Source organism: Rattus norvegicus, chromosome 13 (assembly GCF_021556685.1).
Source record: "Rattus norvegicus strain SHRSP/BbbUtx chromosome 13, alternate assembly SHRSP_T2T, whole genome shotgun sequence".
Taxonomy (NCBI): domain Eukaryota; kingdom Metazoa; phylum Chordata; class Mammalia; order Rodentia; family Muridae; genus Rattus; species Rattus norvegicus.
Genome location: NC_141546.1, coordinates 5,150,926 through 5,166,098, shown reverse-complemented (window position 1 = coordinate 5,166,098; position 15,173 = coordinate 5,150,926).

The following is a 15,173-nucleotide window of genomic DNA, read 5'->3' as shown; positions in this document are numbered from 1 at the left end:
CTTGAGTTTCATGTGTTCTAGGCAACTAGGGTAATTCAAGCATTTGGCCAATAGCCACTTATCAATGAGGGCATACCATGTATGTCTTTCGGTGATTGGTTTACCTCACTCAGGATGGTATTTTCCAGTTCCAACCATTTGCTTACGAATTTCATAAAGTCGTTGTTTTTGATAGCTGAGTAATATTCCATTGTGTAGATGTACCACATTTTCTGTATCCATTCCTCTGTTGAAGGGCATCTGGGTTCATTCCAGCTTCTGGCTATTATAAATAAGGCTGCAATGAACATAGTGGAGCATGTATCTTTTTTATATGTTGGGGCATCTTTTGGGTATATGCCCAAGAGAGGTATAGCTGGATCCTCAGGCAGTTCAATGTCCAATTTTCTGAGGAACCTCCAGAATGATTTCCAGAATGGTTTTACCAGTCTGCAATCCCACCAACAATGGAGGAATGTTCCTCTTTCTCCGCATCCTCGCCAGCATTTGCTGTCACCTGAGTTTTTGATCTTAGCCATTCTCACTGGTGTGAGGTGAAATCTCAGGGTTGTTTTGATTTGCATTTCCCTTATGACTAAAGATGTTGAACATTTCTTTAGGTGTTTCTCAGCCATTCGGCATTCCTCAGCTGTGAATTCTTTCTTTGGATCTAAACCCTATTTTTTAATAGGGTTATTTGTCTCCCTGCGGTCTAACTACTTGAGTTCTTTGTATATTTTAGATATAAGCCCTCTATCTGTTGTAGGATTGGTAAAGATATTTTCCCAATCTGTTGGTTGCCGTTTTGTCCTAACCACAGTGTCCTTTGCCTTACAGAAGCTTTGCAGTTTTATGAGATCCCATTTGTCAATTCTTGATCTTAGAGCATAAGCCATTGGTGTTTTGTTCAGGAAATTTTTTCCTGTGCCCATGTGTTCCAGATGCTTCCCTAGTTTTTCTTCTATTAGTTTGAGTGTGTCAGGTTTGATGTGGAGGTCCTTGATCCACTTGGACTTAAGCTTCATAAAGGGTGATAAGCATGGATCGATCTGCATTCTTCTACATGTTGACCTCCAGTTGAACCAGCACCATTTGCTGAAAATGCTATCTTTTTTCCATTTAATGGTTTTGGCTCCTTTGTCAAAAATCAAGTGACCATAGGTGTGTGGGTTCATTTCTGGTCTTCAATTCTGTTCCATTGGTCTATCTGTCTGTCTCTGTACCAATACCATGCAGTTTTTATCACTATTGCTCTGTAATACTGCTTGAATTCAGGGATAGTGATTCCCCCTGAAGTCCTATTATTATTGAGGATAGTTTTAGCTATCCTGGGTTTTTTGTTATTCCAGATGAATTTGCAAATTGTTCTGTCTAACTCTTTGAAGAATTGTATTGGTATTTTGATTGGGATTGCATTGAATCTGTAGATTGCTTTTGGTAAAATGGCCATTTTTACTATATTAATCCTGCCAATCCATGAGCATGGGAGATCTTTCCATCTTCTGAGGTCTTCTTCAATTTCTTTCTTCTGTGTCTTGAAGTTCTTATTGTACAAACCTCTTACTTGCTTGGTTAAAGTCACACCGAGGTACTTTATATTATTTGGGCCTATTATGAAGGGTGTCGTTTCCATAATTTCTTTCTCGGCTTGTTTCTCTTTTGTGTAGAGGAAGGCTACTGATTTATTTGAGTTAATTTTATACCCAGCCACTTTGCTGAAGTTGTTTATCAGCTTTAGTAGTTCTCTGGTGGAACTTTTGGGATCACTTAAATATACTATCATATCATCTGAAAATAGTGATATTTTGACTTCTTCTTATCTGATCTGTATCCCCTTGACCTCCTTTTGTTGTCTGATTGCTCTGGCAAGAACTTCAAGAAATATATTGAATAAGAAGGGAGAGAGTGGGTAGCCTTGTCTAGTCCCTGATTTTAGTGGGATTGCTTCAAGTTTCTCTAAATTTAGTTTAATGTTAGCAACTGGTTTGTTGTATATGGATTTTACTATGTTTAGGTATGGGCACATTTTATGTATTTGTTCGGTTCAAATTAATTCTGGCAATTTGTTCTAATCTTTTTTTTTTTTTGGTTCTTTTTTTCGGAAATGGGGACTGAACCCAGGGCCATGCGTTTCCTAGGTAAGTGCTCTACCACTGAGCTAAATCCCCAGCCCCCTAATCTTCTTAATCTTACTCTCTGTGTTCAACTGCCTCCACTCTGGAACAAAATCAACTCCATTCTACTGCATTCACTGCACTGACTCCCAACTGATTGCACAAAAACCATCTCCTCTCAACTGAAAAAAGTGAGAAGAACTGTCTCTATCTGCACTGCTGTTGAATAATTTGTACTGAGATTTAAGAGTATATTTTTTCTCATTCATCTTTTAGTCTACTCCCAATAGGAATCCATTATTTGTGATTAAAAGTGTGGACAGAAGGATTCCCGCTAGAGGAATTAAAGGAATATTGTCAGGGTGAGTCTGCATTACATCGGGATCACACACAGAGTCAAAGTAAGGTTAGCCTTAAGCAGATCATCTTTTACTAACAAGCCTGGCTTTGCTGTTGTATACGTAAGAAAAGTTATGTAATTAGCCTATAAAATTCTTAAAAATACCAGGGATATTCTCTTCCTCTGAGCAATTTGTTTCTAGGGTTAATTCTTTTACTATTTGGTTCTCGGGGGTGAGAGTCAAGTATTATTCAATCTGAGTCACTTTTACAAAGTGTGAATACTTGACCTGCATGCACCTAAGTTTCTTTATGACAAATAAGGATGGAAATTCTCTTCTAGTTTTATACAATAAAATATGTTGTGAATTAGCCTTGAAAGATTTCAATACTGTGAATTTTTCTTCACTTAGAACTTAATGAATGTGTGAGTGTACAACTGACCTTGGTAAAGAAAGAGATGCACACTAATCTAGATACCATGCTCCAACATGGTGACCATTTCATGAAGTTTTTATAAAAATCAAAATGATGTTCCATACACATTATAGGTGAGTTACAATAAGGTGAAGATTCTGCTACAGGATGTACATATGGTCTGATATCAGTAATAACTCTTGAGTAGGTGAAAGTGAAGAGATGATTTTGTCCTCTCCACAAATGTTTTTACCTTTTGTTCACAAAGATGTTACATTAAGCACAGAGGTAGACAAGAAATGGCAATTTGGGATATAATGGTAGCTCAAGTTAATTTAGCTCCCAACAGGTAATTTCTCAGCTTTCTATAATCAAAGAAATTAATCTTAACCTATTACCCTTATAACACATTTAAAACATACCAATGTACTTTTGTTTGTTTGTTTGTCTGTTTGTTTATTTGGATTTACTTCCCGACACTTGGACTTTATTGCACAAAAGACAATGATCCCTTTATGATTTACTATTATATTTAAGAAAATATTAACTGAGCATATAGCTAAGTGGATAAATCTGTGCTATATTAGTATGAGGAATGGTCTCATAACCATATTATGTTCACAAAATATGAGATCAATTGTCTGTAATCTCAGTACTCATACAAAAAAAGGAGAGGCAGAGACAAGATAATCCACCAAATATCATCATCTTACACTGGACTGCCAAGCAGTGAACATAAGAGGTGATGCTGTCATAAGAAGGAAGGTGAGAATTGATACACTTAAAGTGCAGTTACGATCAGGTACAGACATACAAACATGTACCGTGTACATGCTCATAAAATTTATGCAAAGATTAAAAACAAAGTATTTACTAAAGTATATTGAGACTATTCATCAAGTCATGAGTATCTGTGCAGGATATAAGACAGACAAAGAAGATCGAAACAGATATGATATCCTGATCATAATGTGAAATTACATATATATATATACATATATATATATTATTTTTTTATTTTTTTATTTTATTATTTTAAATCTTTTTTTTATTAACTTGAGTATTTCTTATATACATTTTGAGTGTTATTCCCTTTCCCGGTTTCAAGGCAAACATCCCCCTACCCCCTCCCCTTCTTTATGGGTATTCCACTCACAATCCTCCCCCTTTTGCCGCCCTCTCCCCAACAATCTAGTTCACTGGGGGTTCAGTCTTAGCAAGACCCAGGGCTTCCCCTTCCACTGGTGCTCTTACTAGGATATTAATTGCTACCTATGAGGTCAGAGTCCAGGGTCAGTCCATGTATAGTCTTTAGGTAGTGGCTTAGTCCCTGGAAGATCTGGTTGCTTGGCATTGTTGTACATATGGGGTCTCAAGCCCCTTCAAGCTCTTCCAGTTCTTTCTCTGATTCCTTCAACGGGGGTCCTATTCTCAAATCAGTGGTTTGCTGCTGGCATTCGCCTCTGTATTTGCTGTATTCTGGCTGTGTCTGTCCGGAGAGATCTACATCCGGCTCCTGTCTGCCTGCGCTTCTTTGCTTCATCCATCTTGTCTAATTGGATAGCTGTATATGCATGGACCACATGTGGGCAGGCTCTGAATGGGTGTTCCTTCTGTGTCTGTTTTAATCTTTGCTTCTCTATTCCCTGACAAGGGTATTCTTGTTCCCCTTTTAAAGAAGGAGTGAAGCATTCACATTTTGATCATCCATCTTGAGTTTCATTTGTTCTAGGCATCTAGGGTAATTCAAGCATTTGGGCTAATAGCCAATTATCAATGAGTGCATACCATGTGTGTTTTTCTGTGATTGGGTAACCTCACTCAGGATGATATTTTCCAGTTCCGACCATTTGCCTATGAATTTTATATGGTCATTGTTTTTGATAGCAGAGTAATATTCCATTGTGTAGATGTACCATATTTTCTGTATCCATTCCTCTGTTGAAGGGCATCTGAGTTCTTTCCAGCTTCTGGCTATTAGAAATAAGGCTGCTATGACCATAGTGGAGCACGTGTCGTTTTTATATGTTGGGGCATCTTTTTGGTATATGCCCAAGAGAGGTATAGCTTGATCCTCAGGCAGTTCAACATCCAAATTTCTGAGGAACCTCAAGACTGATTTCCTGAATGGTTGTACCAGTCTGCAATCCCACCAACAATGGAGGAGTGTTCCTCTTTCTCCGCATCCTCGCCAGCATCTGCTGTCACCTGAGTTTTTTATCTTAGCCATTCTCACTGGTGTGAGGTGAAATCTCAGGGTTGTTTTGATTTGCATTTCCCTTATGACTGAAGATGTTGAACATTACTTTAGGTGTTTCTCATCCATTCGGCATTCCTCAGCTGTGAATTCTTTGTTTAGCTCTGAACCCCATTTTTAAATAGGTTTATTTGTCTCCCTGTAGTCTTATTTCTTGAGTTATTTTTATGTTTTGGATATAAGGCCTCTATATGTTGTAGGATTGGTAAAGATATTTTCCCAATCTGTTGGATGCCGTTTTGTCCTATCCACAGTGTCCTTTGCCTTACAGAAGCTTTGCAGTTTTATGAAATTCCATTTGTCGATCTTTGATCTTAGAGCATAAGCCATTGGTGTTTTGTTCAGGAAATTTTTTTCCAGTGCCCATGTGTTCCAGATGCTTCCCTAGTATTTCTTCTATTAGTTTGAGTGTATCAGGTTTGATGTGGAGGTCCTTGATACACTTGGACTTAAGCTTTGTACAGGGTGATAAGCATGGATCGAACTGCATTCTTCTACATGTTGAACCAGCACCATTTGCTGAAAATGCTATCTTTTTTCCACTGGATGGTTTTGGCTCCTTTGTCAAAAATCAAGTGCCCATAGGTGTGTGGGTTCATTTCTGGGTCTTCAATTCTGTTCCATTGGTCTATCTGTCTTTCTCTATACCAATACCATGCAGATTTATCACTATTGCTCTGTAATACTGCTTGAGTTCAGGGATAGTGATTCCCCCTGAAGTCCTTTTATCCTTGAGGATAGTCTTAGCTATCCTGGGTTCGTTGTTATTCCAGATAAATTTGCAAACTGTTCTGTCTAACTCTCTGAAAAATTGGATTGGTATTTTGATGGGGATTGCATTGAATCTGTAGATCACTTTTGGTAAAATGGCCATTTTTACTATATTAATCCTGCCAATCCATGAGCATGGGAGATCTTTCCATCTTCTGAGGTCTTCTTCAATTTTTTTCTTCACAGTCTTCAAGTTCTTGTTGTACAAATCTTTTACTTGCTTGGTTAAAGTCACACCGAGGTACTTTTTATTATTTGGGTCTATTATGAAGGGTGTTGTTTCACTAATTTCTTTCTGGGCTTGTTTCTCTTTTGTGTAGAGGAAGGCTACTGCTTTATTTGAGTTAATTTTATACCCAGCCACTTTGCTGAAGTTATTGATCAGCTTTAGTAGTTCTCTGGTGGAACTTTTGGGATCACTTAAATATATTACCATACCATCTGCAAATAGTGATATTTTGACTTCTTCCTTTCAGATCTGTATCCCCTTGACCTCCTTTTGTTGTCTGATTGCTCTGGCTTGAACTTCAAGAACTATATTGAATAAGTAGGGAGAGAGTGGGCAGCCTTGTTTATTCCATGATTTTAGTGGGATTGCTTCAAGTTTCTCTCCCTTTAGTTTAATGTTAGCAACTGGTTTGCTGTATATGGCTTTTACTATGTTCAGGTATCTGCCTTGAATTCCTATTCTTTTCAGGACTTTTATCATGAAGGGGTGTTGAATTTTGTCAAATGCTTTCTCAGCATCTAATGAAATGATCATGTGGTTTTGTTCTTTCAGTTTGTTTATATAATGGACCACGTTGATGGTTTTCCGTATATTAAACCATCCCTGCATGCCTGGGATGAAGCCTACTTGGCCATGGTGGATGATTGTTTTGAAAATGCTCTTGGATTAGGTTTGCCAGAATTTTATTGAGTATTTTTGCGTCGATATTCATAAGGGAAATTGGTTTGAAGTTCTCTGTCTTTGTTAGGTCTTTGTGTGGTTTATGTATAAGAGTAATTGTGGCTTCATATAAGGAATTCGGTAGTTCTCCATCAGTTTCAATTTTGTGGAATAGTATGGATAATATTGGTACGAGGTCTTCTATGAAAGTCTGATAGAATTCTGCACTAAACCTGTCTGGACCTGGGCTCTTTTTGGTTAGGAGACCTTTAATGACTGCTTCTATTTCCTTAGGGGTTATGGGGTTGTTTATCTGGTTTATCTGTTCCTGATTTAACTTCGGTAACTGGTATTTGTCTAGGAAATTGTCCATTTCCTGCAGATTTTCAAGTTTTGTTGAATATAGGCTTTTATAGTAAGATCTGATGACTTTTTTGAATTTCCTCTGAATCTGTAGTTATGTCTCCCTTTTCATTTTTGATTTTGTTAAGTTGGATACACTCTCTGTGTCCTCTCATTAGTTTGGCTAAGGGTTTATCTATCTTGTTGATTTTCCCAAAGAACCAACTTATGGTTCCGTTGATTCTTTCTAGGTCCTTTTTGTTTCTACTTGCTTGATTTCAGCTCTGAGTTTGATTATTTCCTGCCTTCTACTCCTCCTGGGTGTATTTGCTTCTTTTTGTTCTAGAGATCTTAGGTGTGCTGTCAAGCTGCTGACATATGCTCTTTCCTGTTTCTTTCTGTAGGCACTCAGCGCTATGAGTTTTCCTCTTAGCACAGCTTTCATTGTGTTCCATATGTTTGGGTATGTTGTACCTTCATTTTCATTAAATTCTAAAAAGTCTTTCATTTCTGTCTTTATTTCTTCCTTGACCAGGTTATCATTGAGTAGAGAACTGTTCAATTTCCAGGTATACGTGGGCATTCTTCCCTTATTGATATTGAAGACCTGTTTTAGGACATGTTGGTCCGACAGCACTCATAGGATAATTTCTATCTTTCTGTACTTGTCGAGGCCCGTTTTTTGACCAATTATATGGTCAATTTTGGAGAAAGTACCACGAGGAGCTGAGAAGAAGGTATATCCTTTTGCTTTAGGATAGAATGTTCTGTAAATATCTGTTAAGTCCATTTGGCTCATGACTTCTCTTAGTCTGTCTACATCTCTGTTAAATTTCTGTTTCCATGATCTGTCCATTGATGAGAGTGGGGTGTTGAAGTCTCATACTATTATTGGGTGAGGTGCAATGTGTGTTTTGAACTTTAGTAAGGTTTCTTTTACGAATGTAGATGCCCTTGTATTTGGGGCATAGATATTTAGGATTGAGAGTTCATCTTTGTTGGATTTTTCCTTTGATGAATATAAAGTGTCCTTCCTTATCTTTTTTGATGAATTTTAGTTGGAAATTGAGTTTATTTGATATTAGAATGGCTACTTCAGCTTGCTTCTTCTAACCATTTGCTTGGAAAGTTGTTTTCCAGCCTTTCACTCTGAGGTACTGTATGTCTTTGTCTCTGAGGTGTGTTTCCTGTAGGCAGCAGAATGCAGGGTCCTCGTTGTGTATCCAGTTTGTTAATCTATGTCTTTTTATTGGGGAGTTGAGGCCAATGATGTTGAGAGATATTAAGGAATAGTGATTATTGCTTCCTGTTATATTCATATTTGAATGTGAAGTTATGTTTGTGTGCTTTCTTCTCTTTGTTTTGTTGTCAAGATGATTAGTTTCTTGTTTCTTCTGGGGTACAGCTTGCCTCCTTATGTTGGGCTTTACCATTTATTATCCTTTGTATTCCTGGATTTGTAGAAAGATATTGTGTAAATTTGGTTTTGTCATGGAATATCTTGGTTTCTCCATCTATGTTAATTGAGAGTTTTGCAGGATACAGTAACCTGGGCTGGCATTTGTGTTCTCTTCTGGTCTGTATGACATCTGTCCAGGATCTTCTGGCCTTCATATTTTCTGGTGAAAAGTCTGGTGTATTTCTTGTAGGTCTGCCTTTATATGTTACTTGACCTTTTTCCCTTACTGCTTTTAATACTCTTTCTTTATTTTGTGCGTTTGGTGTTTTGACTATTATGTGATGGGAGGTGTTTCTTTTCTGGTACAATCTATTTGGAGTTCTGTAGGCTTCTTGTATGCCTATGGGTATCTCTTTTTTTAGGTTAGGGAAGTTTTCTTCTACGATTTTGTTGAAGATATTTACTGGTCCTTTGAGCTATGAGTCTTCACTCTCTTCTATACCTATTATCCTTAGGTTTGATCTTCTCATTGAGTCCTGGATTTCCTGTATGTTTTGGACCAGTAGCTTTTTCCACTTTACATTACCTTTGACAGTTGAGTCAATGAATTCTATGGAATCTTCTGCTCCTGAGATTCTCTCTTCCATCTCTTGTATTCTGTTGGTGAAGCTCGTATCTACAGCTCCTTGTTTCTTCTTTTGGTTTTCTATATCCAGGGTTGTTTCCATGTGTTCTTTCTTGATTGCTTCTATTTCCATTTTTAATTCCTTCAACTGTTTGATTGTGTTTTCCTGGAATTCTTTCAGGGATTTTTGTGACTCCTCTTTATGGGCTTCTACTTGTTTATTTATGATTTCCTGGAATTCTTTCAGAGATTTTTGTGACTCCTCTCTATGGGCTTCTACTCGTTTAATTATAATTTACTGGAATTCTTTCAGGGATTTTTGAGATTCCTCTCTGTATGCTTCTACTTTTTCTCTAAGGGAGTTCTTCACGTCTTTCTTGAAGTCCTCCAGCATCATGATCAAATATGATTTTGAAACTAGATCTTGCTTTTCTGGTGTGTTTGGATATTCCATGTTTGCTTTGGTGTGAGAATTGGGCTCCGATTATGCCAGGTAGTCTTGGTTTCTGTTGCTTGGGTTCCTGCGCTTTCCTCTCGCCATCAGATTATCTCTAGTGTTACTTTGTTCTGCTGTTTCTGACAGTGGCTAGACTGTCTTTTAAGCCTGTGTGTCAGGAGTGCTGTAGACCTGTTTTCCTGTTTTCTTTCAGCCAGTTATGGGGACAGAGTGTTCTGCTTTTGGGCGTGTAGTTTTTCCTATCTACATTTCTTCAGCTGTTCCTGTGGGCCTGTGTCTGGTGTTCACCAGACAGGTCTCTTGCAGCAGAAAGGTTGTTCTTACCTGTGGTCCCGAGGCTCAAGTTTGCTCATGGGGTGCTGCCTACGACCTCTCCGTTGTGGCAGCAACCAGGAAGATCTATGCCGAGCTTTCCGGGAGCCTCTGTGCACCAGGGTTCCAGATGGCGTTTGGTGTTTTCCTCTGGCGTCTGAGATGTGTGCAGAGTGAAGTCTCTTTTGGTTTCCCAGGCGTGTCTGCCTCTCTGTAGGTTTAGCTCTCCCTCCCATGGGTTTTGGGTGCAGAGAACTCTTTATCCGTTTCTTCAGGTTCCAGCGGTGTCTCATGCGCAAGGGTCCTGCCATCTTTGGGCCTCCCCCACGGGAACCCATAGGCCTTATACAGTTTCCTCTTGGGCCAGGGATGTGGGCAGGGGTGGGCAGTGTTGGTGGTCTCTTCAGCTCTGCAGCCTCAGGAGTGCCCACCTGACCAGGCGGTGAGGTCTCTCTCCCACGGGGTTTGGGAGCAGAGAGCTGCTGCGGGCCGGGATCCGTGGGTAAATATATATATTTTTTTCATTAAAATATTAAATTAGAAAATTGACAGTTTCTATCATCAAAAAGATCAATTTAGCATCTATTCCCCTACAAAATGTAAAATAATAACTCTTTGCATTCAGCTTAGGTACACATTGTAAAGGAGTTTGTTAATGGGGTTTCTAATTTTAGTGTCTTTGGGGCGAGTGTGACAGAATTTAAAAAATCAACTCCCTGGCTATTTTACATTCATTTGGGGGCATGCGCTTCATTTGTAAATATTGTGGCAACCTAAAACACAAGCAAGGAAGATGAGAGAAAGCAAGTTCTGTCACCAATTAATAATTCATTAATTATGTCAGAGTGAAGCTTGTTTTGATAAAGTATTAATGAATAACTATCTTTCTCTTAGATATGTAAAAGCTGTCTCCTGAAGTTGTACAACTTAACAGTCAGATTGTGAGTTATATAGAATGTCACATTGGGGAAGAGCTAGTGGTAATATGTTTTTAATTAATGATCATGGGGAACTTTGTTTTATTAACTTGAGTATTTCTTATTTACATTTCGAGTGTTATCCCCTTTCCCGGTTTACTGGCCAACATCCCCCTAACCCCTCCCCCTCCCTTCTTTATGGGTGTTCCCCTCCCCACCTTACCCCCAATGCTGCCCTCCCCCCAACAATCATGTTCACTGGGGGTTCAGTCTTAGCAGGACCCAGGGCTTCCCCTTACACTGATGATCTTTCTAGGATATTCAATGCTACCTATGAGGGTAGAGTTCAGGGTCAGTCCATGTATAGTTTTTAGGTAGTGGCTTAGTCCCTGGAAGCTATGATTGCTTGGCATTGTTCTTCATATGGGGTCTAGAGCCCCTTCCAGCTTTCCAGTTCTTTCTCTGATTCCTTCAACGGGGTTCCTGTTCTCAGTACAGTGGTTTGCTGCTGGCATTCGCCTCTGTATTTGCTGTATTCTGGCTGTATCTCTCAGGAGAGATCTACAGCCAGAGCCTGTCAGCCTGCACTTCTTTGCTTCATCCATCTTGTCTAATCGGGTGGCTGTATATGTATGGGCCACATGTGGGGCAGGCTCTGAATGGGTGTTCCTTCTTTCTCTGTTTTAATCTTTGCCTCTCTATTCCCTGCCAAGAGTATTCTTGCTCCCCTTTTAAAGAAGGAATGAAACATTCACATTTTGATCATCCATCTTGAGTTTCATGTGTTCTAGGCATCTAGGGTAATTCAAGCATTTGGGCTAATAGCCAATTATCAATGAGTGCATACCATGTGTGTTTTTCTGTGATTGGGTTACCTCACTCAGGATGATATCTTCCAGTTCCAACCATTTGCCTACAAATTTCATAAAGTCATTCTTTTTGATAGCTGAGTAGTACTCCATTGTGTAGATGTACCACATTTTCTGTATCCATTCCTCTGTTGAAGGGCATCTGGGTTCTTTCCAGCTTCTGGCTATTATAAATAAGGCTGCGATGAACATAGTGGAGCACGTGTCTTTTTTATTATGTTGGGTCATCTTTTGTATATATACCCAAGAGAGGTATAGCTGGATCCTCAGCCAGTTCAATGTCCAATTTTTAGAGGAACCTCCAGACTGATTTCCAGAATGGTTGTACAAGTCTGCAATCCCACCAACAATGGAGGAGTGTTTCTCTTTCTCCACATCCTCGCCAGCATTTGCTGTCACCTGATTTTTTTTTTTATCTTAGCCATTCTCACTGGTGTTAGGTGAAATCTCAGGGTTGTTTTGATTTGCATTTCCCTTATGACTAAAGATGTTGAACATTTCTTTAGTTGTTTCTCAGCCAATCGGCATTCCTCAGCTGTGAATTCTTTGTTTAGCTCTGAACCCCATTTTTTAATAGAGTTATTTGTCTCCCTGCGGTCTAACTTCTTTAGTTCTTTGTATATTTTGGATATAAGGCCTGTATCTGTTGTAGGATTGGTAAAGATCTTTTCCCAATCTGTTGATTGCTGTTTAGTCCTAACTATAGTGTCCTTTGCCTTACAGAAACTTTGCAGTTTTATGACAATGGGGAACTTTTATTAACTAGTGAATTCTGTATGACAATTTACATGAAGAACATATAAGACTCTTTCTGTGTTTGTAAGGGATGGAATAAAAATAATCTGGGGGACTTCTTGAATCATATTCCTGAATCATTCTTTATGATAAGTATTTATCTTATAAAATAAAGTAGTGTGTCATAGCAAGAGGAAAGTGATTATATATACCTTTTGTGAGACGCGAAAAATATTTTGTACATAATAGAGTTGTAAAGCATTTGATAACATTTCTGTCTCCTTAGCCAGTTCCGTTTGTGTCTTTAGTCAGGATTGCTATTGCTGCCAAGAAACATTATTACCAAAACAACCTGGGGAATCAATGGTTCATTTCAATTTATACTCCTAGGAAATATTTCATCTTTGAGGAAAATTAAGTAGAGGAACTCAAACAGGACAGGAACCTAGAGACAGGAGCTGATTCAGGGGCCACAAATCGGTAATGCCTACTGGCTTAATTATTATGGTATGCACTTCTTGCTGTCTTATAGAATCGAAGACAATCAACCCAGGAAACGCACCACTTGCATTTAATTGACCCTCCCACATAAATCTTTAATTACAAAAATGCCCTCCATTCCAATTTTTTGAAAGCATTTTCTCAGTATCAAATTGATGTCCCTTCTCTTTTGTTTGATTCAATTTGACAAAGTGACCTAGGCATAATATACATGCATACTTATGCCTGGAATACCTATAATCACTCAGATACAACATGGTACTTTCACATCCATGTTATAGATTTCTTTAGGTATCTGGTGTTAGAGGATCAAGCAGTTCAGAAAAGGAGACCATTGTACCACTTTCTACTTACTAGTTTCTAACATAGCAAATGACTTACGGATATGAATTGCCTTCAAATTGACTGACTGGAGGACTTTGGAGACAACTCTCTTGATATAAGATTGTGATCATGAAGGTCTCAGTTTCAACACATGGTTTTGGAATAAAAGAATCATATAATCCTGAAAAGTGCAATGTGTGCTTACAAATCAGTGCTAAGGAAACAGAGACAAGTAAATCCCTGGGTATCGTTAGTGAAATAGGTTAGATTATCTGGAACCACTCAAAGATGTGAGAAAATCTGTTTTTAAAAGACTTTGTGTGGACTGCAAGGAATCCAACTTGGAAATCTGGTGTTCATATATATCTGCCTAGTGTATACACACACACACACACACACACACACAGAGAGAGAGAGAGAGAGAGAGAGAGAGAGAGAGAGAGAATGAGAGAGAGAGAGACAAACACACATACACATACACATTTAATTCACTTCCTATTTAGTCATTTGTTCCTACTATTCTCAGGAGGCACCATGAATAATACAATTTATGAGAGACCATCTATAATTGGGGACTTGCCCACAGATTAACATGGTGAGATAATGACAATTCTGGCAGCAAATATGGTATCATACAAGCAGGTATGGTAATGGAGTAGTAGCAGAGAAGGACCACATACTGATTCATAAACTCAAAGTTGGAGAGACTGGCCTGATATGACATTTTGAAACCTCAATGCCCATCCCTAGTGATGCTAGACCTGTAAGGTTATACCTCCCCCCAAAATTGCAAACTACAGTGCAAACTCCTCTCTGCACTCATCGTTAGAATATGGCTTTGGAATATGGCTTTGGAATAAAAAACTTCTTCAAATAAATTTATAAAACTTATTTAAATTTTGTTTCTCCTAACAACCATGTGAGGAAATACAATAAAATAGTTAATTGTTTAAAATATAACTTTTATTAATTATTCCATTCATTTACATCTCAAATGATATCCCTCTTAAACCACCATGGTTACATCATATGGTAAAAGATAGTGACCATCTAATATGGAAAATAAGGAGAAATAAAGGACTTTCTTAGAACCATGTCCAAAAAGCTGTACAGAGTTAGTTAAGGTAAGGCTTAAAACATGAAATGAGTAATATTCCATTGTGTAGATGTACCAGATTTTCGGTATCCATTCCTCTGTTGAAGGGCATCTGGGTTCTTTCCAGCTTCTGGCTATTTTAAATAAGGTTGTTATGAACATATTGGAGCATGTGTCTTCGTTATAATGTTGGGACATCTTTTGGGTATATGCCCAAGAGAGGTATAGCTGGATCCTCAGGTAGTTCAATGTCCAATTTTTTGAGGAACCTCCAGACAGATTGCCAAAATGGTTGTACCAGTCTGCAATCCAACCAACAATGGAGGAGTGTTTATCCTCAGCAGTATTTGCTGTTACCTGAGTTTTTGATCTAGTCATTCTCACTGGTGTGACATGAAATCTCAGGGTTGTTTGGATTTTCATTTCCCTTATGAATAAAGATGTTGAACATTTCTTTAGGTGTTTCTCAGTCATTTTGCATTCCTCATCTGTGAATTCTTTGTTTAACTCTGAACCCCATTTTTTTCATCTTGATTTACTTGATTATTTCTTATTTAGATTTTGATTGTTATTCCACTTGCCGGTTTTCAGGTCAACATCACCCTAATTCCTCCCCCTTCCCTTCTCTATGGCTGTTCCCCTCCCCATCCGCCCTTCATTACCGACCTCCCCCCAAAAATCACGTTCACTGGGGGTTCAGTCTTGGAAGGACCAAGGGCTTCCCCTTCCACTGGTGCTCTTAGTAGGCTATTCATTGTTACCTATGAGATTGGAGCACATGGTCAGTCCATTTATAATCTTTGGGTAGTAGCTTTGTCAATGGAAGCTCT